We start from the raw sequence: 22,815 nt of genomic DNA, 5'->3' as shown, positions 1-22,815 counted from the left end.
CCTTAAGTGCTGAGGCCATCGCTGTCTTGACACCCTGGCTGGGAAATCTGTCGTGTGGAGTCTTGTCCCACTCGGGCCCAAGTCAAGAGATCTGGAACCAACTTGGCCTCCTGCCTGGGCCAACCCCTTCATTCCTGGGACTGGTCAGAGGGTCATGCTTGCTCCACAGGTAATGGGCTGGGACGTGGTGATAGGTAAAAGACATCATCTTTCAGATGAAATCTTTTCTCCCCCTCAACAGATGAGTAACCTTGCACATTATAGAACCAGAGAGTCCTCAGAGGACCAGGAAAAGTGCTACTCCCCCCAGGAAGCCTGCCTGCAGACACACTCTCTTCTGTGTCGACTGAGACACCAAGAGTCCATCCTCTCCTCTGCTGCTGTGTCAACACAAACAAAGAGTTGTCTGCATGTTCACACAGCTGCTAGAGCTTGGGATCACCAACAACCAGCACTCCCATGAGACGGACACAGGAGCTAGTGATAATAACAACAATAATAACTAAAATGTACTGACAGTATACAAGGTATTGTGCTGCCCTGGTGGCTCAGACAGTAAAGGATCCAACTGCAATACAGGAGACCCAGGTTCAATCCCTGGGTTGGGAAGATCCCTTGGAGAAGAGCATGGCAACCCATTCCAGTATTCTTGCCTGGAGAATCCCATGGACAGAGGAGCCTGGCAGGCTACAGTCCATGGGGTCACAAAGAGTCAGACATGACTGAGTGACTAACACTTGAACTTTTTTGCTTTTACCTCATACAAGGTACCAAGCACTACTCTGAGCACTTCACACGCTTTAATATTTACTCATTTATCTTCATCATAACCCTTAAAGTTAGGTACCATCATCACACTCATTTTATAGTCAAGAAAACCAAGGCACAGAGAGATTAAATCATTTGCCCGTATTACACATCCAATAACTGGCAGAGCGGGGATTCAAACCGAGGCATTCTAGCTCCGTATCATTTAATCCCAAACAACAACTTTGCCAAGTTGGTTTTATTAATTCTGCTTTAGAGGTTAAGGAAACTGAGGCATGAGCATTGTCAGCTAAGACCACATAGCTAAAAAGAAGCCAATCAAGTACTCAACCCAAGGGCTGCATCCTTTCTCAAGCTCTTCCTTGTAAGGATTGTGTTACAATCACTTCAGGCTGAATTCAGGGAGGCCAGCTGACCTCATCTGTCCTCTGGGATGAAAACCAGCAATGGATGCCCACTGTTCTTCCAGCAGGTCATTTTGAATGGGTCTCCACAGTACTTTTTATAGATGATTATGTACACAGCCCATTTCACCTTAGAGAAAGAGAAGACCGAGATGAGCCAGCCTCCCGGGACAGTGGGCACACTTTTCTATTACGCCGCATGGACTCTGTGTGGTTGCAGGTTTCTGCTCAGGTGCTCTTCTAGAAGTAGTCTAGTCATATATGAACATTCTTGTTCCCAGTACTGAGTGAGATACAGGAAGCAGTGTCTCCCAGCGGAAGGGCATAGGCTTAGAGAGTCTGAGAGCTACTGTTCCCTTCTGGTGGGAATTTAGGCAAGTTTCTTAATCTCTAAGAGTTCCAATTTCCTTCTCTGAAGCAAAAAAAAAGGAAACAAAATTCTTCCTTTTGGGGTGGTTAAGAAAAAAAAAGTATGAAATTTTATAGCAGAGAAAGAAAACATGTTTACTAAGCACCTATAATGTGCTAGGCTCTCTGTGTATGCATCTCATTTATGTTTCATAAAAATCACACAAGAGAGATATCTCCACTTCATAGACAAAACCGGAACTCAAGGAGGTGAAGGCTGTTCAAAGCCACATCACTAGTAAGTGCCATAGCCGAGCAGTGAACCCAGATTGTCTGGAATGCACCTGGAAACTTTACCACCTCACCAAACTCCTCCTGAAAAAGGCACAATAGGCTCTCCAACTCCACTGGGGTGGGGGGCCTCAGGCGTTTGCCTGCCAACTTGGCCCTCTTCTGCAGGGCCAAGGCTGCACAAACCTCCCCAGAATTTGTTTCTGTGAGGTTTCAATAAAATACGTGAACGGGAATTTCACGCTTGGACTTAAGTGATCGAACAGAAGGTCAAAGACCCTCCTGTGTCTTCTCTCAGGTTTCCGGTGGGACTCCTCTCTAGCTCTCAGATCTCAGGGGAAGAAGGAGAGGCTGTGATGGTAAGGTCCGACAGCTTGATTCTGGGGACATGGAGGCGTTCCCTTGCAGAGCCTTGAGCCACCAGGATCTGGGATGCAGCAGGTGCTCTCATCTGCAAGATGGGTACAGAGCCTGGCCTGGGCAGCTCCAGGCCCAGTGGGTGATTCAGCACCAGCTGGCCCTGGCCCTCTGCCATGGCAGGACATCCTTCAGAAATTCATGGGTCTGAGAAGTCAAAGCTGGGTCTTCATAGTGACTCTGATGGAGGTCTGTGACAGGGGCCGGGCTCTGCGGCGTCCCAGTAAAATTGCTGTGGTTCTGCCTTGTATCCTTGGCTCACTGTCACCCAGCCCTAGGGGCTCTGCCTAAAAAGAGCCAGGTAATGCCTCCTCCTCTCCGCCTTCATTCTTCCTGTCCTAGTTTAGGCCTGCATCCTCGTTTACCTGGCACAATAATATTAACTAACAATACTCCTTAATTTCTTCCTGTGTGCAGATACTCGAAATACATTTTTAAAATTCTTATTCTTTTTTAAAAACTGTCATAAAACATACATGACATGAAGTTTACTCACTTAACCATTTTTAAGTGTTCTATTCAGGGATATTAAGTATATTCACACTATTGGGTAACCATCACCACCATCCATCTTCAGAGTGCTTCCTACCTTTTCATAATGAAACCCTGTACCCATTAAACAATAACTTCCCATTCCTTTTCCTTCTAAGTCCCTGCCCACCACCATTATACCTTCTGTCTCCCATGAGTCTGACGACCCTCAGAACCTCATAAGGGTGGAATCGTTCAGCACTTGTCCTTCTATAGCCGGCTGCTTTCACTCAGCAAAATGTTTTCAAGGTTCGCCCAGGCTGCAGTGTGTATCAGAATCCCCTTCCTTTTTTAAGGCTGAGTTAATATTCCATGAAATACATTTTCTTATTTAATCCTCCTAATAGTTCCTATGAGGTAGATACATTATTATGTCCATTTTACAGAAAAGAAACTGAAGAACAGAGAGTCTAATTAAATGGGTCATTCATCCGGTAGGAAGCAGAGCTGGGGTTTGGGCCCAGGCTGTGTCACTCCTGAAACCTTATGCTTTCCCACTCTGCTATGAGTCCCACACCTGCTCCCCCACTCACAGGACTCCCAAGTTCCATCCTTCAAGCCATGATCTTTCTAAAGGTCAATTTCATACTGTCGCTCCTCTACTTCACACCTTTGCTTGCTTCCCTCTGCTTACAGTCATCTTAAACTCTGGCATGGCATTCAGGCCTGGCCCTGACCCGACTCCTGTCTGCTTTTTCTGGCCTTTCCCCTCTCCTAGCACCCACTAAAACCCAAGTCTTCACCAGCTGGACTCTGTGCCTTTCACCTTACTACTCTCCATAACTGTAATGCCCACACACCAAATGAGGCGAACTCCTATTCATCTTTGAAGGCCTAGCCTGAATGTCACCTCTGCCTTCCCAGACTTCTCCAGGAAGTATGTCTAGCTTTTCCTCTCTCCTTCTCTAGAACCTGAATGTAGCTCTGTAAAACCACTGATTGCACACAATCTGATTTGTCAATTTACAAATCTGTCTCCCGCACTATACCTGTGGTTGCCAACATATCTGAGCATGAAGACTCCTTTTCAACATCAGAGAATTTCAGGGTTTTTCCATACACACCGATCAAAGCTACATTTAATGACAAAGTCACCATGAATTCAGTAAAGCTTTTAAATTAGAGTCACCACAATACCATCTATATATAGTTGGAAACAATGCTTCCTGCAGGTGTACAGAGGAATCTGGGGGCCTTGTGGTAGACTCTGGACTCTAAGGCACCAGAGCCTACAGTTTGGGAACCACTGCTCTGGCCTGGAGAGGTGGTTTTCTGATGAAAAGGAAGTAACATCCATCAACCCTATTATATTCTAAGGCTGTGACAGTTACTTTTCATCTTTATCTCCATTAAATCTCAAAAATGTCCACATTTTCCAAGTAAGAAAACAGAGCTTGGAAAGGTATAATACCTTGTGGGAGGTCATACAGCGAGAGGGGCAGAGCAGAATCTGGTTCTGGATCTTTCTCTACTCTCGTCACTCTGCCTCGGGGCAAGGACCACAGGTGTTCATCTCTGAGTGTTCTGCGCCTCACTTCTGGCTTTGCTTGGAAATGTCAGGACACAAATGACTCAAACCGAGAGCCCTTCCCTACGCATTCTCAGGCCCTCCAGCTTGTAGCAGGGAGTCTTTGGTCAGAGACCACCCCCAGCTGCGGGCAAGCAGAGAAGTCCTTCTGACATCAAGGAACCAGAGAAGGCGCTGGGCAAAGCTCTAAGCACAGCATGGCTGCATCTCGTTTAGCTGCTGTTTCCCTTATTTAGTAGGTATTCCTGCCCCAACTCTGGGCTCTGAGCCCCCTCTTCACAACCAGCCCTCTGCTCCCACTCCCTTCCTTCCCACAGACTTCCTGTCTGGCTTCAGAGCAGTTGCTCTCAGCTAACAGTTCATTCAGGCTAGTTCATATTTGATCCCAATGCCTGGTAAAGTTAGGTATGGTCTGCCTAACAGTCACTTGTGTTTGAAACCAAAGGAGAGATTTCTCAGAAATTCTGGTTGGTCAGGAGGCCAGGGGAGGACAGGAAGGGGCTTCAGTGTCAGATACCTCCAGGTGTCCATCCCAGGCTCTGCTACTTCCTTTCTGAGTGACCCTGGGTTAATCATGTAATTTCTCTGAGCCGTAGTGTCCTCCCATGGAAAATGAGAATAAAATCAACCTCCTAGGGTGAATATGCATAGGTCTTACACTCTCATGTCGCATGGTAGGATGAACAGTGGCCCTCCAAAAGACACCTCCACATCTTAACCCCCAGAACCTCTGAATGGGGCCTTATTTGGAAAAAAGAGTCTTTACAGATAAGATTTTAAGTGAAGGATTTTGCGATGAAATGATTGTTCTAAATCATGGGTGTGGATCCTAAGTGCCACCACAAGTGTCCTTGAAGAGAAAGGCAAAGGGAAGTTCGACACACAGAGAGAAGAGGAGGAGGCAAGGTGACCACGAAACAGAGACTAGAGTAAGGTCAGGGAATGCCAAGAAACACCAGAAGCTGGGGGAAGCCAGGAATAGGTTCTTCCCTAGAGCCTCTGCAGATGTACCTAAATTAAGGACCCCAAAGTGAGATCATCCTGGATTATCCAAGTGGACCCTAAACCAAAGACACATATCCTTGAAGGGACAGATGAGGAGAAAGACACAGAGAGAAGGCTGTGTGGAGAAGAAGGCAGAGACTGGCATTTGCATTCACAAGACAAGGGATGCCTAGAGCCAGCAGAAGACAGAGGAGGTAACGGAGGATTTGCTCCTAAAGTCTCCAAAAGGAGTCTGACCCTGTCAAAGCCTTGTTTTCAGACTTCTGGCCTCCAGACCTGTGGTGAATATATTTCTGCTGTTGTGAGCCACTCAGACTATGGTACTTAATTACTGCAGACCTGGGAAATGAACACACATTGCCTATCTCCCTAATACCACATACCATCCCTCATCTCCTGCATTATGTCAGAGCCATACAAGCCATGTGCACAAGAGCCATACACACCATGCAAACCACGTGCACAAGAGCCATGCAAACCATGTGCACCACAGCCATAGAAACCATACAAAACATGTGTACAAGAGCCATAGAAACCATACAAACCACGCGCACAAGAAAGCATGATGCAGGGAATGAAACTTCATTTGATTTGGTCACTGCTGTACCCCTAACGATTAGCATGGTGTTGGGTCCATGGTAGATGCCTGAGGCATTTTTTAAAATAAATGAATGAATTATAGTTCTCAGAGAGCAGGAGCTGTCTATGGTTTACTTCCATATCCCCAGCATGTCGAGGACACATGCCCCATATATGCGGAACTTCCTCGTCTCCCCTATATTCCAGCACTAAAGGGGCAACGATGAAAAAAGGGGCAAATCTTCTCGGCCTGGAGCCCAGAGATAAGCTTCCAGGCTCCAAAGAGTAGACCTGTTTCCAAACTACCTCTAAACAGAAGGCTTGGAGAGAACCCAGGACTGCAGAATCCTGGGGATGATGTTTAATTAAACCGAGACTCAAGTCACCAGCGTCTGGCCCGGGCTGGGCCTCTGGGACCTGAGCCGGCAACATTTCATCATTAGGAGGAAAGGAGATGACAAATTCTTTCCTGAAAGAACCCAGCAGGCAGTCAGAATTACTGGATGTGGTAAATAAAACCATTATTTCCAAATACATATCCTAGGCAGCACTAAATGCATTCTCCCTATCACAGGCAATACTAAATTTAGAACTGGCAGTTTGAGTCATATGCTGATTCCTGAAGAGAAAAACTAAATTCAAGGAGGGGAGAAATGAAGTGAAATATGAAAATAAAAATGCAATCTTAGTCCCTCAGAGCAACCTGTCAAGAGAAGTTCCTGCAGGGAATTCTGGCTATAAAGGAACTCCAGTGGGGTGGGGCTGGGCCCTGCTGGGTGCCACAGTGGCAATGGCCTCTGAGGAAATTTCTAGAAGGCCCTTGTATGGAACTGCAGAGGCAGGAGGGAATGCTGCATGCAAAGCCACACTGAGGGGACACTGTCTCAAGGCCGTGTCACACCGTCTCACTGAAGCCGTTTCTCAATCCTGCAGTGAAGGCTCTATCACCCCATCACACAGCCGAGGTACTGAGCCTAATGGGGCAAAGTGACTTGCCCAAGTCATTCAGTGAGTAAGCAGGAGAGCAGAGATTTATTTCAATAAACTGCTAATTTTAGAAGAGTGCTATTTTACAGAAAAGTTGAAGAGACACAGTAGTTTCCAAATACCGCTCCCTGAGTTGCCCCTACTGTTAACATCTTAGGTCACTATGGTGTATCTGTCATGCCTAAGGGATCAGCACCGGTACATTACTATTGACTAAATGCTATACTTGGTTTAGATTTTTACTTTTTTTCTCTAATGTCCTTTTCTGCTCCAGGGTATGGATACCACATTATATTTGGTTGTCATGTTTCCTTAAGATCTTCTGGTCTGTTAGAGTTCCTCTCACTTTCTTTGTTTTTTGATGATCTTGACAGTTTCAAAAAGTACTAGTCAGCTATTTTGTAGGATGCCTTCAAATAGGGTTTTTCTGATGTTTTACTCATGGTTAGACTGAGATTATGGGTTTGGGAGAGAAAGACCACAGAGAAGTACCCTTCTCATCAGGTCATATCAAAGGTTCAAAACGATTTATTATTAATGATGTTATTATAACTTCGATCACCTGGCCAAGGTAATATTTACCAGGTTTCTTCGCCGTAGAGTTGCCCTCCCTTCCACCACTCTCCCTTCCATGGTCTACTCTTCGGAAGCATATTAACAAGCAGAGCCCATACTCGAGGAATGGGAAGTTAAGTTCCAGCTCCTAAAGTAGGGAGCCTCTACATAAATTATTTGGAATTCTTCTATGTGGGAGAGCAGGGATTTAAAGACTGGTAGTAGCTCACAGGCTCTGAGAAGTGGAATTGTTCTTGTGAGTGAGAGGCTCACTTCCAGCTTCCTCGTTTCCAAAATGCTCATGTTTCTTAGGCATAGACTACTGGTGATCTATTCAACTCTCATTCTCTCCAAATTTTATTCAGAGCAGTCAAGTGCCCAGCTAAAAGACTAATTTCCCAGCCTTCTTTATGGTTAGGTGTGGCTATGTAACTAGGTTCTGGACAAAAAGATGCAAGTGGACACGGCAGGGTACCACTTCAGGAAAAGTGTCTTTGTGCTGTGTGCTCGGTTGCTAAGTTGTGCCTGACTCTTTGCAACCCCACGGACTATAGCCCGCCAGGCTCCTCTGTCCATGGGATTTCCCAAGCAAGAATACTAGAGTAGGTTGCCATTTCCTTCTCCAGGGGATCTTCCCGACCCAGGGATCGAAGTGCATCTCCTCCACTGGCAGGTGGATTCTTTACCACTGAGCCAAAGGGTCTTTGTAGGTCCTGTTTTTTGCCTTTTTTCCCTTCTGTGTGCTTCCTGCCTGAATGTGGATGTGGCAGCTAGAACTCTAGCGGCCATCTTGGGCCATGAGGAAACCATGAAAACCTTGCTAAGGATAGTAAAACCATGAAAACCTATGCTAAGGATAGTAAAATAGAAAGATGGAGATTACTGGAAACGTTTTTTGCTATCCACAGGGCTACTACACCAGCCCTGAGCTGAGTATCACTTGACCTCTCATACATGAGTGTATTAGACTCTGTGGCTGCCATACAAAATACCACAGACTGGGTGGCTTAAAGGACAGAAGATTTTCTCACAGGTGTGGAGGACAGAAGTCCAAGATCAAAAGTTCCCTGGTAGCCAAGTGGTTAGGATTCTGGGCTTTCACTCCCATGGCCCAGTTTCATTCCCTGGTCAGGGAACTGAGATCCCACAAGCTAGATGGCAGAGTCAAAAAAAAAAAAAAATACCAGGGTTGGTTTCTGGTGAGGCCTGTCTTCCTGGCTTGCAGATGGCCTTTCCTCTGGCTTACAAGAAGGGAGTGATCTCTAATGTCTCTTCCTCTTCTATAAGGACACCAGCCCTGTCAGATTAAGACTCAAGCTTTATGATTCAATCTAGCTTTATGACTCAATCTCTGTTATCTCCTTCGAGGCCCTCACTCTAAGTACAGTCAGACTGGGGGCAAGGGCTTTGACCTACAAATCTTGGGCAGACACAATTTAGCACATAATAGTCACAAAAAACTGACTTATCCTTTTTTTAGTCATTATTATTTATGGTGTCTGTTGTGAGCATATACACACAAATCCTTAATGAAAGACCATCAAAGTCTAAGGAACGCTTTCTAAAGCTTCCAGTTTGGTAACCCTATGAGCTGAGAGTCCAAAGGAAAGTACCAAAGATGCCACCCTTCAAGTCACTTTGAACACTGGTTCATTAACATATTTGATTCATTCAACTGACAGACATGTATTCAGCACCTACCGCATGCCAGATCCTGGGCTATGGACTGAGGACACTACCATAACCAAATACGGTCCTTGACTTCAACACATTTATAGTCTTTACTGATTGACTTACCTAAACTCCTCTCTTTCCAAAGGGAATTTCCATAACCCAGTGAGTAAAACAGAAATGGAGATGCAAAACCAGGAAAAGGAGGGGGATCAAACATGTTTGCCCTGGGAATTGATGTACATGCCATGTGTGACTCAAGCATTCAAGCTGGCGTTGAGCTTCCTAGGAGTCGTGACAAAGTACAGAGTGATTTGGTCCTGCTTTCTGAAAGGAGAATGAATCTTGGTCACTCACGGAAACCAGGTGTAAGTGTTTTCTTTTCTGAACAAATTCCAGCCAAGTGACTTGAATGTCCTGCAAAGTACTATTTCCTGACCCAAACCCCAATGATTGCTCTAAATTCCATGAACAATGCATTAGCTCTTAGGTGCTCATAGAATAAAGCCAGAGAGCTCCATGGTTTACATGCATGGCTTCAGTTTCCTATTCTGGAGCAGAGGGCTTACTGAAGACCATGAGTGATCCCTCTCAGATGGTGCAGAGAATGGGGGCTAGTAAATTCGCAAAGCTCTGAGGCTTGGACATTAGGTGAATGATTTAAGAAGAAGAAACAGCAAAAAGACAGGGCCTCAGAAAAAGGGCAGGGTAGATGGAAAGATGTAATACTGAGAATGAAGTCAATATGATTCACTCACCCATAGAGTTCCCTTCTTGGTATATATCACATCAGGTGACATCTTACTGAGTATGGGTTTGAAGGGCAGCTCTGTTACTCTGTTACTAGCTCTGTAATTTCAGGTGTGTTAACAGCCCAGAGCCCTGGTTTCCTCATGTTAAATGAAGCTGATATCCACCTACTGTGGGGATTAAATAACAGAACATACATAACAATTTTGTCACAGTGCAATCACAGCAACAACAGTGTACATATAAAGACACTATCCATGCCAGGCACTGTATTACACACTTAACACGAATTAGCTCATTTAATCTTCACCATGAGATACATGCTATTGAAGAATTCAAAAGCTGTTGGTTTCTCCCCAAAGCTATGCCAAGCCACATCCTTGGATATCTTTGGAAGGAATGTACCAGTCCTTGGAAGGCTCTTTGCGGATCCATTCCATGCAAAGCAGCTTTGCTTTACATCCATTTTGTAACTATTAGTAATCCCCAAAGTTTGCTGCAATTGACATAGAGCTTTAACTCTTGGGCTTGCTGGTGGGAGTTTGTAGAACACAAAGAAAACCCTAGCAGGAAGCTCTTTCCAAGCCCCATTTACAGTAGGAAGAAAGACACTGAAGAACTTGGAGTGTGCTATTCCAAGACAGTGACCAGGCTGGGAGGCTGGCGGGAATGGGGAGTTACTGTTTAATGGGTACAGAGTCTCAAAGTGGGTGGATGGAAACATTCTGGAGATGGATGTGGGTGATGGCTGCACAACAAGGTGAATCTACTTAATGCCACTGACTTGTACACATAAAATGGTGAATTGTATTATGTATACTTTACCACAATAAAAACAGTAATAGTAATAACACTACTACTAAAATAACCAGAGTGGTAAGGGGTCTAAAAAGCATATATGATGGAAAGCACGTATTCTACAGGCAAAAGTTTTTGAAAACCCCTGGTTTTCAGGATAATGATAATATTAGTCAGTACTTATCAAGCACATCATATACACAGGCACTTTATCTGTACCATCCTTTATTCTCCATTATGGCTCTACCAGGCATTTCTTGTTTAGAGGGATCAGGTGATGAGCCCAGGATCACACATTTTGTGGAAAGTGGTAATGATGAGATTTGAACTGAACCAGTTCAATACACCACATCCTCCTATACCACACTGCCTCATTCAAATATGAAATCGCTACCTGGATCTTAAAAGGCTGAGATTTCTTTTAGTCTTCAGTTTATTATTCTGAATTGGGGTGGGGAGGGTGGTAGGAAGGTCAGACGTCCATCTTCTTGAAGGCTCCCTGGATTGCCAGGGCATGTGGGTAAACCTGATCCTATTGACCAGTACCCTACACTCCAGGGATAACCATTCTGATGACAGGAACCTGGAAGACCTTTGAGATTAGAACTGGAGACAATACAAGTTGATGCTGCCATGGCTGCAGCAGCACCATGGATCACAGTGAGCTCCCATGGCTGGGGAGGAGGCCGTCAGCCAACAGAGAATACAAAGCAAGTTCCAAATACAGCGAGAGCTACTGAAAGCGTTACTCCCCCACAGTGTAGTCACCACAGCCCAGAAGAGAAATTTTGAAGAGTAAGAGGATGGAAGAGGGTGAAGCAGGGGAACGATCAGAGACAGATGAGAGGGTTCTGAAGCCTCTGTTCAAATCCCAGCCTACTGTTCTGCTGGTAAAAGCAGACTTATAATCACTCTGAAGCTGGAGACAATCTCATGACTGCCTGGGGTGTCTTCCGAAGTCTCTTGGCACCCCTTCTATTTCTCAGTGACCTCCCTCCTGTCACTGAGTCATGGCTGCTATAGACAAATGGACTTAGGAAATAGTCCTCAGGTCTAAGTCAGTGCCACAAGCCCCCAGATAACAAAGGTATTACGGCAGAGTCAAGGGACGAGTGCCAGGGAAATGGGTTTTCTGTAATGCTGGCTGTTGATGTGAGAACCCTGGACACTGACTGCCTCTTCCCCACTGGGCAAAATGCAGACTTGCTAAGTCTGAGGTTCTTTCAGAAAGCAGGAGAGCCTTTTGTAGGAGACATGTTTGTAAACATTCTCCTAAAGGAAAACAGAGAAATTGTTTTAAGTTCTTCAAGAATAATGAGCCAAGCCTTGAGTAAAAAAAAAAAAACACCTGTAACGTAGCAAGAAGTGGCTGTTACCCGGATGTGGCAGGACCTATTCTGCATGGCCAGAGTCACCAGCAGATGCATGCTTTGTTACAGAACCAGGAGCCATTATCAAAGACAAGGTCCAGAGACCCTGTATCTACTCCTGTCCTCATACCCAACACATACCTGTATCCTTGAGTCATTAAGTCAGGAACTCAAAATAATCTTACAAATGGTGTGTGCGTGCATGTGTATGTGTGTGCACATATGTGTATGCCTGTGTGTTCCCACCAATCCACAGGCTCTTGCTGCATTTCCTTCATTCTCCTTCAAGAATTACCTTCTTGCTACAGCACAGGGAACTCTGCTCAATGTTAAGTGGCAGCCTGGATGGGAGGGGAGTTTGGGGGAGAATGGGTATGTGTATATATATGGCTGAGTTCCTTTGCTGTCCACCTGAAACTATCACAACACTGTTAATTGGCTATATTCCAGTATAAAATAAAAAGTTTTCTTAAAAATGAATTACTTTGTTTCACTGATGCTATCGTGAGCACTTGTAAGCTGGGAGGCATGAGCTACACGGGCTGCCCTATACTGGCAGTGAGAGTCACCTTCTGAGAAGGACCCCTGGCATCCTGAGCAGAGCGTGGCTGACCACCCTGCCACAAGGATCTAGGTGGAGTCGGCTGGGCTCCACTCCACACAGGGCTTGGCTGTCGCCTGCTCACTTTGAGTGGAGGATCCAGCACTTATTTTAGGCCCTTATAAATAATACATTCTGTCATCTTGATTCTTCAAGGCCTTCTTTTAAGCTATTTTTTCCCTCTTTGGGAAAACCACTTTTACTCTACGAGACAGTTGTTCATAAATCAAGAGGAGCTCCAAGCCGAAGATTGAATTCCTGAATTTCTGACTTTGGAGGCAGGGAGCAGCCAACAAATCTGATTAGTTGAGGAAGAAGCTGACCTCATACAGGAAGAGGATCTTACTTCAAGGATGAAGAAATGTTCACAATCTCTCTGATCCCTTGACCTCTGACCTAGGAAGTCCCAGTATCATACCTTTAAATACCATCTTCAACCCTTTCTTTCCCCAGTCCCTATGGGTCGTTTACGCTCAGTAAAAGGCTAAGGATTCTCACCATCTGTAAAAAGGAGACAAGGCTACATGCCTGGCATAAACTCAAAGCTCACTTGATGAGCTCTTTGACTCTCCTTGTCTCCTGAAGCTCTCAAGAAGACACATTTATACCTTGAAAAAATATTATTTTTCTCCCTCTTAATTTATCATGAACTACTGAAGAAGCGTTGTTAATACAGTACAAAGAAGCAAAGCTGTACAGTGGACCAAGTGTTGAACTTGGAATTCAAGTAATCAGGGCATGAATCCTGTCTCCGCTGCTTGTTACATGATTTTGAGAAAGTTCCTTAATCTGTCTGGACATGAGTGTCCTAATCAATAACTGGGGATAAATCACTAACTTTGTAGTCCTTTTCAAACTTTAATGTGCATATGAATTGCCAGGGAATTTTGTTAAAATACATATTTTGATTCAGCAGATCTCAGGTAGGGACTCAAGTTCTACATTTTATTTCTTTTTATTTTTATTGGAGTATAGTTGATTTACAATGTTATATTAGTTTCAAGTGTACAGCAAAGTGAATCAGTTAAACATATACACATATCCACTCTTTTTAGATTCTTTTCCCATATAGGCCATTTCAGAATATTGAATAGAGTTCCCTGTGCTATATAGTAGGTCCTTACTAATTATTTATTTTATATTTTATAGTAGTTTGTATATGCAAATCCCAATCTCCTAATTTATCCCTCTTCCCCTCACCCCCTAGTAACCATAAGCTAGTTTGAGATTCTGCATTTCAACTCAGAGCTAGCCAAGGTTGAGGTTGAGGACTTGGTGATCACCTTTAGAGTAGGAAGGATATACCTGGTCATGACACTTTGTGCATTCTGAAGGGCTAGTTTAATTTAGGATCTGATTCATTATCCATTGTTTTTCTACCTTAAAACACTAAGAAAGCAATTCTACAAGTCAACTTTGACTATGTATTAACCCTTAATTCTTTACAGATAAGCAAAGTAGTAATCATTTAACTAGTAAAACAACAAGGACTGGGGAAAACCACTTGTCACCAATACTCTTCCCCCCAAGGGAAAAAAAAAAAAACACTAACCAATCAGGCATAACACCTCTCCCATCAGCTGGCTGATATAAAAGGCAAACAAACACATCTCCAGTTGAGCTTAGTTTGGGGGTAACAATGTACATTGCACCCCTTCCCCCAAAAAAGCATTGTCTTAAACCCCAGTGTTTATGACTAAATCTAAAAATTGACTTAGAGTGAAAGCAGATTTTGGTGGAAGAAGGAAAAAACTCAATTCCTGAAACTGGTTTGATGGGGGAGGAAACTGATGAGAGAACTGGATGGGATGGAAGGAGGCAGCCAGTGAGTGACAAGGACTATATAAGGGGCTTTCCTTCTTGGAACAATGATACTTGTGTTCAAGATAGAGCCCTAGGGTCGTCTCCTTGGTGACACCTTTCCTGACACCTGATACCTGCTCTTGTTGCCAAAGTAGTAATACCCAGCCTCTACCCACCCTGGAGCCAGTGCTTATCACACCGTATTGAACATTCATTTCCATATTGATCTTCAACCCCTCGAGGTCAGGGACCATGTCTTATTATCTCTATATTGTTAGCCTGGCACGGTGCCCTGACACATATTAGGCACTCAGTGAATGATGCTGACTGAATGCAGGAGGTAGAGGATATTGAAGAGAAAGCTTAACGATTTTGCTTCGGGTTTATCTTTCCTGGAGTTATTCATTCATATTGTCTCTTACTTGGTAAGCAGACATGCTCCAGATGTGAGCACTCAGATCTTTTACCAGTATCCAGTGTATCTCAGTCTGAGAAATATTTTAAACTTTCTTGATCCCAAGATTGTAAACTGAGCAATACACATAATAATTTTATATACATGTATGTGGAGAAGGCAATGGCACCCCCCTCCAATACTCTTGCCTGGCAAATCCCATGGACGGAGGAGCCTGGTGGGCTGCAGTCCATGGGGTCCCTGGAAGTCGGACACGACTGAGGGTCTTCACTTTCACTTTTCACTTTCATGCATTGGAGAAGGAAGTGGCAACCCACTCCAGTGTTCTTGCCTGGAGAATCCCAGGGACAGGGGAGCCTGGTGGGCTGCCGTCTATGGGGTCACACAGAGTGGGACACGACTGAAGCGACTTAGCAGCAGCAGCAGCAGCATACTGTGTTGTGCTTAGTCACTTAGTCATGTCCAACTCTTTGCAACCCCATGGACTGTAGCCCACCAGGCTCTTCTGTCCATGGGAATTCTCCAGGCAACAATACTGGAGTGGGTTGCCATGCCCTCCTCCAGAGGATCCTCCCAATCCAGGGATTGAACCCAGGTCTCCCACACTGCAGATGGATTCTTTACCATCTGAGCCACCAGGAAGCCCATTAGTTCTATAAATATAAGTACTTAACTTTTAACACTTTTTTTCCAAGTGCATTTCTTTTTTCACAGTAAATTGAGTACATAGTTTCTCAATTTTCAAACAAGGAAATTGAGGCCCAGAAAAAGTATTAAGTGATCTAAGGCAGAGTCTCAAACTTCAGGTACATAAAAATCATCTGGGGGCACTTATCCAAAATACAGATTCCTGGCCCCCACTCTGCAGTTCTGATTCAGAAGGGGTAAGGGAGAACCCAGGAATATTCGTTTTCATGCTTCCAGGTTCTGAGGCAGGTGGTCTCGGCCCAGACCATCCTAGGGCCAGGAGTCAGGAGCTCGGTATTTGCTGGGGGTTGTCTCAGGGCTTTGGTTTCAAACTTAGAGTCATGTGATGGGAGGTAAGTCACACGCACAGACCTTCACAGGGTCTGGCAGGAAACCTAAAATTGGGGACACTCAGACGATGATGGTAGCTCCAGTATCCCATGTGTAAAGCCACGGAGTCAGAGTGCTGGCTGGTAAATGGAAGCATTGCTGAGGACTTACAACCTGGAAGGTCAGGCTCTGGAAAAGGATCAGGTCCTCTAGGCAAGAAGGACCAAAAAAAAAAAACCAAACAAAAACGAAATTACAAAAAAGGGTTTAATATAGCAAACACTGAGGGTGTTTGATGCATTTATGTTCAATTTGTTTCCCATCCTGCCTCTGGGAAGGGAAAACTTGAAGGTAGTTTATGAAATTGTTACCAAAATGGAACAACTTGGTAAAGAAGAGAAGCCAGAGCAAGTACCAGTAGACTCCTCCCTTCCATCTTCCACATCCAGGCCCCGTCAGCTGGACCTCTGTGTTTCTCCCTGATCAGCTCCTTCCTTGTCAGTCCACTGTCAAGGCCCTAAAAGCCTCAGGTGTTGCCTTTCATCCAAACTTTATACAAAAGTCTCCCAAAGCTCTGCCTCTCTGACTCTCGCCTCTCCTTTCCCAATTGACCTCCACTAGAAAGACTCACGCAGAGAAGGCAATGGCACCCCACTCCAGTACTCTTGCCTGGAAAATCCCATGGATGGAGAAGCCTGGTGGGCTACAGTCCATGGGGTCGCTAAGAGTCGGACATGACTGAGCGACTTCACTTTCACTTTTCACTTTCATGCATTGGAGAAGGAAATGGCAACCCACTCCAGTGTTCTTGCCTGGAGAATCCCAGGGACGGGGAAGCCTGGTGGGCTGCTGTCTATGGGGTCGCACAGAGTCGGACATGACTGAAGCGACTTAGCAGCAGCAGCAGCAGAAAGACTCACAAATCTCTCCCTAGTGCAGATCTCATCCTGGTGGGCAAAAGACCACTCTATTTGAAGCTGGAACATCTGGATCTGGTGCTGGCCCTGGCTCCAGAACTAGTTGTCTGACTTAGGGTTAGTAACTTACCCTTTTTGGGATTCAGTCTTTATGTGTGAGATGGAGGGCTGGACTGGGTCATCTCCAAAGTCCTTTCCAACCCTTGGATTTTATGCACACTGCTGCTTAAAAACTATCAGTGACATCTTATTGCTTATAGAATTAAATATATAATTGCTTTACCCTGGAACACCTAAGGAGGCCCGCTATAGTCTGGCCCTGAGAGAGAGAGAGAGTGAAGTCGCTCAGTCGTGTCTGACTCTTTGTGACCCCATGAACTGTAGGAGCCTACTATGCTCCTCTGTCCATGGGATTTTCCAGGCAAGAGTACTGGAGTGGGTTGCCACTGCCTTCTCTAGAGGCACTGCCTTCTTCTTCCCGAGCCAGGGATTGAACCCGGGTCTCCTGCATTGTAGGCAGACACTTTACCATCTGAGCCACCAGGGAAGCCCAGTCTGGCCCTACTAAGGACTAAATGCTTGTGTTCCTCTAAAATTCTTCATGTCAAAACTCTAATCCCTGATGTGATGGTGTTTGGAGATAGGGAGGTGATTAGATGATGAGGGTGGAGTCCTCATGATGGGATTAGTGCCCTGATAAAAAGAGAGTTTTCTCTCTTTCTCTCTACCACATAAGGACACAACAAGAAAGCCATTTGTGAATTAAAATGAGAGTTTTCACCAAGAACCCAACCATGCTGTCAGCCTGATCTTGAACTTCCACCCTCCAAAACTATGAGAAATAAATGTGTGCTGTTTAAGTCACTCAGTCTAGGGAACCCTGTTATACAGTATTCTAAACTGACTCAGATGGGCCTCAACTTTTTTTTTTCCAAAGCATTGTTCTCCTTTATGTTCCTTTTATTATATATAATCAGACTGAGGTATTCCCTGTTCCCTAAACATGCTTGGAATTTTTTTTTTTTGCTTCCTCAACGCTTTGGTCATCATTTTATCTTAGAAAACCTACTACATCTATTTCAATGTGTATGGTCCTTACATTTTTTGAGGCCCAAATCCCATGGATCTCTTTTAGGTTTCCCCCCCACCTTTTTTTTTTTTTCTTTTTTGCCTGATTTTTATTTATTTATTTTATTAAAATTTTATTTTTTTTTAAACTTTACAATATTGTATTAGTTTTGCCAAATATCGAAATGAATCCACCACAGGTATACCTGTGTTCGATAGCCTTAAAATAAGCTCCTTCTCCTCTGACTGCGAGCACTTCATTTGGCCCCTCTCACAGCTGGGATTACAGTCTTCCCTCGGCCTGGCTCATGCAGCCTTCTGTCAGCCCCTTGAGGGCAGGGCCTCTATGATCTGCTACCCACTTGGCACAGGGCCCTGCACAGAGAAGGGTTTGACAAGTAATTGTTGGATAAATGTCAGAAAGCATGTGCCCCCATTTTAGTTAGATCTTGAATTTCAGTGGGAGCTGAGGCAGAAAGGGTAACATGGGCAAAAGGAAAAATAGGAATTCCTATTGCAGTAAACATCTTTTTCTTTGAATTGGCCCCAAGGATAAGAGCCATGAAAGGGGCCCCTGAGCTTGGTGGTGTGGTATACCCTTTGCTCATAAAGACCAATGGCTGAATGCATGGGGTGGTTTTCCCTGCCAACCAGAGCTCAGGCCAAGGGGCTTGACTCAGTGGCTGCAGGCTAACCAGGAGCTCTGGGCAGCTCCATCCCATGAGAGTATATCCTCATGGCCACAATGGCTCAGTGAATTCTAAGCCCTACACGGTGTGTTAAGAGGCTGACTTCCTGCCTGTATGATGTACTTGAAGGGGTTTCCTCCTCCGACCTCCCCTAGTCCTGTCCCGGTTAATTCTCAGTTTACCTGGGGCCACAGTCAAGTGTATGTTTTATCTTGCTGAGTAGACTGTCAGTTTCTGCCTAGAAGGCTCTCGTACATCTTGTGTCTTGTTCATCTCCCTCTCTCCCACATGCCTAGCACAAAGCCCTTCTCATGGCAGATGTCAATAAATGTTTTCTGGATGGATGCTCAAATTTAGATCAAATTGACTCAAATCCCAATTAAAATCCCCAGTCAGGAAGACAAGATTTAATTCATTTTCCTTCCTACAAAAAAGGACAATCTTGCTGTTTAATATAACCTAATACATTTTCTTCACAACTCAGAGACAGACGCAGGTTCTGTTTTTAGAAGGCATATCTGAGATGTTGTAAAGTACTGCTTGATTTTGGTATTTTATTCTGATTAAATTTGAGGCATATCAGAAATATGAGTGATGACTTGGCTTGCTCTGAACCATTCTATTCATCATCCTAGAATCTGAGGACAGCAGAATGTCTTGAAGGGCCACGGAAACCAACCAGGTCATTGTATAACTAAGAGAAACAAAATTCAAGAGCTGGGATTAGAACCTAGGTTGGATGTTTGGTTGGCTGGTTGTTTTCTTTTCCTAGTTAATTTACTCAACAAACATCACTGAGCACCACCGTGTGCCAGGTCCCACACTGGGTGTCAGGGATATGGAACTGGCAGAGACAATCCCAGCCACCACTCAACTCTCAGATGAATGGTTACTTCCTGGTTTCTCAGCCCGGGATATTCTGCCTTCTTCAAAGGAGCTACATGCCGTTTTCAAAAGAACTTCCTGGCGAAAAAGATCAATGTCAACTGGACAAGGAAGCCTTACATATACTAAAACACTGTACTTCCCTATAGATCAAAAGCATCCATTTAGGGACTAGTGAAGCAGAATTCCTTGGAAATCTGGTACTTTCTGCCTCAGCACTGCCTCCTTGGTGCTCATACAACCATGGCCACACTCAGAAATATGTTCCTACGGGCTAGATGGTTATTTCTCCCATCAGTCCAACAGCCATTCTCCTATGAACAGCAGTGACGCTGGGTTCTCTCTGACTGTCCTTCAGGTCTTACACAATGAAGGCAATTTGTACTTGTGGCCGATGAAGTAACTGTAAAAGATAGTTTTTGGTCCTAGAACACTTCTCTCTTTAAACTCATCCACAGATTCATCTTCTTTCGAGAACGGCAAATAGGCCTTATCCCCTGCCAATTCTGGCTGACTGGAAGTGACTGCCTGGAGTGCTGTGTTAAGAACGTTTCTGAGGCTGTATCCAGACGCAGTAGGAAATGAGGATTTGATTGATTGGCAGTCTGTGGGGCAGCTATTTGCTTTGCATCCGGTTTTAAGACCTCCAATGGTTCCTGGATGCATAAAGGATTAAGTCCAATATACTCACTATGGCACACAAGGCACTTTGCAGTGCAGACAACAACCTTACCTAGCAGTCCATAAACCTCCCATACACCCTAAACCCCAGCCACACTCAGCTGTTTTCTGTTTCTTGAATGTAGCCCTCTCTTTCAGGAGTCTGGCCTTTGCACATACAGTTCCCTTTTCTGGAATGTACTCCTAGCTCCTTTTGATGCCTGATTTCTCTGTGAGGCCTTCCTTTATTTCCTCTATGAAAAGTCCTGTCCTTCATATTTCCACATCCCCTTGTTTATCCCTTTGTCATTATCCTTACCCACTGAGATTTATCTATTTACATTTCTACCTCCCCCGAGAGAAGGGAGCTGCTAAAGAGCAGAGCCTATCTCACTCACCAGGGACAGAACACCAGCCACAGATAAGGTACTTGCTATAGGACTGCTGAATGAACCAATTCTTTGAAAATCTCCCCGTGTCACTCCTCCGAGCTGTCTTTCAGAGATGCAAGGACTAGCCTCTCTCTATCTGCGGTCTCTCAGACTTGCAGAGGCACATTCTGGCAGTCAGGTCTGTAGCCCTTCCAGTCTACCCACTGCCAGGCATGTGTCATCCCCCACAACTCCCAGTTTAAAACTGAAGCTAGGTATCATCTGGATTTATACTAATGGGGTACTGAATAGATGGAGCAGAATGGATTATTTCATCTAATTCTTTTACTGAGCCCTGCTGTCCTAACCTCAACATAATCACAAATTCAGGTCATTTGTCTCCACTGTCATAACCCAGGCCAGGCCACGGTCAGCTCTACTGGGCTATTCTAATAGCAGCTATCTGGTATTGCTTTATTGTTCACGTTTTATAATCCATTCTCCATTTGGCCGCCTCAGTTTTCCTTCAGATTACATCACTCCTCTGCTGAAAAGCCCTTCGGTGGCTCCGTGCTGATCCTAGACACGCAATGTCTCCATGGCCTCTGAAACCCAATACCCTCCAGCTCCTGCTCTCTGAGCTTCAGCCTTCTCCCTCTGCTGCCCTGTGCCCCTAGTTGTCCAGATCTGCATTTCACTCCTCGAATGGCCAAGCCCCTTCCACCTCCAGGCCTTTGTTCTCGATACTCCCTCAGCCTGGGATGCTCCAGCTTTTCCTTGAAGATCACAGCTCAAAATGGCACCTTCTCAAGGAGTCCTTCCCTGACCACTCTGTCCATCCAAAATGCACAACACACCTCCCAGATACTCTCTGTCCCACAGTCCAGTTAATTTATTTCATGACACATAAAATCTAAAATTCTCTTACCAGTTGACTTTATGTTTTTTTTTCTAATTAATCCATTTATTTTAATTGGAGGCTAATTACTTTACAATATTGTAGTTGTTTTTGCCACACACTGAACATGAACCAGCCATGGGTGTACATGTGTTCCCCCATCCTGAACCCCCCTTCCCGCTCCCTCCCCATCCCATCCCTCAGGGTCATCCCAGTGCACCAGCCCTGAGCACCCTGTCTCATGCATCAAACCTGGACTTTATGTTTTTATTCTCCACCTCTCACCCTAGAACGTGAGTTCCATGAAAGCTTCTTGAAGGACAGACCTGCCTGCCTCCTTTACGGCCACACCTAGGGCTTGGCTGAGAGCAGGTGCTAAATGAATAAACATTTACTGAGAGCCCAATAAATACATTTCTCAGGATCTCCAAAGATGGGGCTCCTATATTTTCCCCATGACCTATTGTGTATGCCTCTTAAACTTTAAATAATAAGCTGTAGAACATGATGCTGGAAGTCAGGAGACCTGGTTTCAGGTCACTTCCATATGTGGGCCCTCGTGAAACACAACATAACAACATGAGGGACTCGGGCAAGATGCCAAAATAAGAAAAACAACCTCTATTTGCCTTAGAGCAAGTTGGGAAAGGGGAGAGCCCCGGCTGGAGAGGCCAGGACAGGCTTTAGCGTTCCAGAACAGAGCCGTGGAGCAAATGTCAGGGGTGTGTAGCATCATGCCAGGAGAGGATGGTGTTTCCTGAACTGGCAGAGGACTAAAGAGGCGGTACCTGCCAGAGAGCTCAGATCAGAGACTTGAAGTGGCCCTCTGAGGGGTGTGGGGATAGTGAGAAAGAAAGTTATGAAAGGGCTCCAGCATGACCTCAGCTTCCAAACGGGTTAAAGGGGATGCAACGGAAAGACTTGGATTAGGAGTCAGAGGAGGAGCTAGAGAAAGGAAGGAAGCATTAACTGAGCGCCTCAGCCATCATAGCCCTGTGCTCTGAGTCCCTGGTGGCTCAGTTGGTAAAGAATCTGCCTGCAATGCAGGAGACCTGGCTTCAATCCCTGGGTCAGGAAGATCCTCTGGAGAAGGGAATGGCAACCCACTCCAGTATTTTTGCCTGAAGAATCCCATGAACAGAGGAGCCTGGCAACTAGTGTCCATGGGGTCACAAAGAGTCGGACACGACTGAGCGACTAACACACACACATGTAGTTTATGCACATTCATTCAGTCCCTGTAATCACCCTTCCAGGGAGGTATTCATATCCTTATTTTATACAGAAACTGAGGCTCAGAAAAGATACTCTAGGTCTCTGGATTTCAGGATGCTTATCTGTAAAACAGATAGTAACAAAACCCATCTCTCATGTCTAGTGTGAGAATGCAGTGAGATATGGTTTAGAGAACCTACTACCATACCAGATGCTTTGGAAACTTTACTGTTATCACCAATATCAAGAACCATTTTTAATACTAATGACTAGT

General features: G+C 44.9%; 1 protein-coding gene and 1 non-coding gene across 3 annotated transcripts in view; both read right to left on the bottom strand.

The window, feature by feature from the left end:
- Positions 1-22,815, bottom strand: part of SERGEF (secretion regulating guanine nucleotide exchange factor) — a 248,199-nt gene that overhangs the window by 31,200 nt on the left and 194,184 nt on the right. The window lies entirely within an intron of this gene.
- TRNAC-ACA (transfer RNA cysteine (anticodon ACA)) lies at positions 17,231-17,302 on the bottom strand. Its single transcript has one exon. It is a non-coding gene; the product is annotated as a tRNA-Cys (tRNA).

The sequence above is a fragment of the Bos taurus genome, chromosome 15 (assembly GCF_002263795.3).
Source record: "Bos taurus isolate L1 Dominette 01449 registration number 42190680 breed Hereford chromosome 15, ARS-UCD2.0, whole genome shotgun sequence".
In the NCBI taxonomy this organism is placed as follows: Eukaryota; Metazoa; Chordata; class Mammalia; order Artiodactyla; family Bovidae; genus Bos; species Bos taurus.
This window is presented reverse-complemented; position numbering and strand designations above follow the sequence as displayed.